The sequence below is a fragment of the Octopus sinensis genome, linkage group LG19 (assembly GCF_006345805.1).
Source record: "Octopus sinensis linkage group LG19, ASM634580v1, whole genome shotgun sequence".
NCBI lineage: Eukaryota > Metazoa > Mollusca > Cephalopoda > Octopoda > Octopodidae > Octopus > Octopus sinensis.
The window spans coordinates 51,308,646-51,311,145 of record NC_043015.1 but is presented as its reverse complement, the minus strand read 5'-3'; the positions used below and the strand labels follow the sequence as shown (position 1 = coordinate 51,311,145).

The 2,500-nt window shown below is 36.9% G+C and overlaps 1 protein-coding gene and 1 long non-coding RNA gene across 2 annotated transcripts in view; one reads left to right on the top strand and one right to left on the bottom strand.

The window, feature by feature from the left end:
- The window catches only part of LOC115222227 (intraflagellar transport protein 80 homolog), a 522,946-nt gene that overhangs the window by 170,946 nt on the left and 349,500 nt on the right, over positions 1 to 2,500 (bottom strand). The gene's annotated exons all lie outside the window — the stretch shown is intronic.
- LOC118767106 overlaps positions 1 to 2,500 on the top strand; it is a 14,616-nt gene that overhangs the window by 2,596 nt on the left and 9,520 nt on the right. The window lies entirely within an intron of this gene.

The following is a 2,500-nucleotide window of genomic DNA, read 5'->3' as shown; positions in this document are numbered from 1 at the left end:
CAGACCTGACATAATGATTTGGGACAGAGAAGAGGAACTGTGTACAGTTGCGGAAATCAGCTGCCTAACGGATGTGAACATGAAGGTAAAGATCGGCAGAAAAGAAAATATCTACACTGGACTATTGAGAAATCTCTAGTTACTCAATCCAGATTAAAACTTCAAGTTTATACCTGTAATTATTGGGACCCTGGGATATATAACCCATTGCCTAAATACCAATCTTGAGAAATTAGGCTTCTCCAAACAAGAAAGGAGAAAGCTGATTCAAAGACTACAGATCCAAGCCATCACTGGAACTGTAAAAATCTGTAAAACTTTCCAGAAGTTTATCATTTAAATATATATATATATATATATATATATATATATGAGCATGTCTAGATATGTAACTATTTGCAGGAGAATGCATACATAAAACAAAACATACAAATCTGCACATATACATAAATACATACATACATACAAAAGTACCCTGTTGTTGATGTTGAAATTCCAATGAAGGAGCCTTGGATCTAGGTTAGAAACCGGCTCTTTCTATATCGGCAAGAAATATTGAAATAAAACGGAATAATAGCAATACACACACACACGAGGGAGTGCTGAAAAGTTTCTGGCTTTGTGTAACAGAAAATACAGGAGGATCAGTTAATTGTGATTTTATTCAACATATTTCTCTCACAGATTCACACACTTATTGCAGAGGTCATTCAGTTTTTACAAGCTGTGTACATGAACATGGAAGGTTGGGCCTCCAGCCAGGCCTTTCACAACACCTTTAAAGCCAGGAACTTTTCAGCATCCCTTTGTATGTCCACTATGTAAATGACAGTATATGTGTGTACGCAAGAGTATATGTCACAGAAACACTCCGAAATGGTGCATCCTGGAGAGATAAACAGGCTTCCTTTTCAAAATCTGCATCCCAAAAAGAAGGCATTTTCTTTTTGGTTTTTGGTCATCAAAAAATGTAATTTGGTATGAGAAATAACTCAACTCCCAAATTGCCAACAATTAATGTTTTCAGAAGGGACCAGCTTAAACTCATGATTGCCTGAGTATGTATACGTTTGTGTGTGTGTGTGTGTATATATATATGCGCGACTGAGACTTTTGGAAATATGCTGTGCTCAAGAAGACCCGGTAAGCCAAATGAGACCATAACCTGTGGCCTATGCCAGGAGCATAACCAGCCTGCTTATGCCTACCTTTTTCTTCTTTAGACACTAAACTCTGATTGCAAAGACCTGTTGAGGCAAGTGAAATCAAAATCAAAATCAATTCGATGACTGGCATCCGTGCTAGCAGGGTGCAAAGAGCACCATACGAGTATGGTTGGTGTTAGGAAAGGCATCCAGCTGCAGAAACTCTGCCAGATCAAGATTGGAGCCTGGTGCAGCCATCTGGTTTGCCAGCCCTCAGTCAAAATCGTCCAACCCATGCTAGCATGGAAAGCGGACATTAAATGATGATGATGGTGATGATGCATGATGTCTTGTATAGGTGCCTCTTTCAGGTCTTTTCAGCTGCTGTCACAGGCTTTGAAATTTTTAAATTAGGTGAAATTATTCAAATTTTGTATATTGATGTGAATTTTCATGCTGAATCCAATTTTGTTATTTATTCGTTAAAAAAAAAAAAAATTGTAGAAAGATATTACAGCGGTTTAAAGTTTGATATAATTTTTATCTAATCAGAAAACAGGATTTGGAAGCTGGCATTTTCTGCATGATAGCTATCTATCAGAAAAAGAAAGCAAAAACATCCCAAAAATGAATTTTTATTAAACAAAATGAAAACAAAACATTCTAATGATGAAAGATATAAAAAGTTCTGAAATTTTGGTAAGTTTTAATGTGAAACAGTCAAACAGTTAAGTAAATAATTTAAAAAGGAAAAAAAATTCAGAATGAAATTTTTTTGAGAAAAATTGCACAAATCCTTTCTGATGAAGAGGCCTATCTATTGGAGAAGACATGGTCTGACATGGAATAAATAAAATTTAAATAGAGGTATTCTATTATGAAAATTGCCCAGCAACAACAGGCTACTCAGCTGGTATTTTATATGAGTTTTGAAATAGAATGAATTCATGAGGAAGACAAGCAGAGAGCAATAGAGACAGATAGGCAGAGAATAATACAGGGAGATAGACAGAGAGTAATAGAAGGAGAGATAGGCAGAGAGCAATAGAGAGAGAGATAGATAGACAGAGAGCGATAGAGGGAGATAGACACAGAGAGAGATATAGACAGAGAGCAATAGAGGGAGGTAGACAGAGAATAATACAGGGAGATAGACAGAGAGTAACAGAGGGAGATCAACAGTGAGCAATAGAGAGAGAGATAGGCAGAGAGCAATAGAGGGAGGTAGACAGAGAATAATACAGGGAGAATAATACAGAGAGTAAGAGAGAGAGAGAGAGATAGACAGAGAGTAAGAGGGGGAAATTAACAGAGAGCAATAGAGGGAGGTAGACAGAGAGCAATAGAGGGAGACA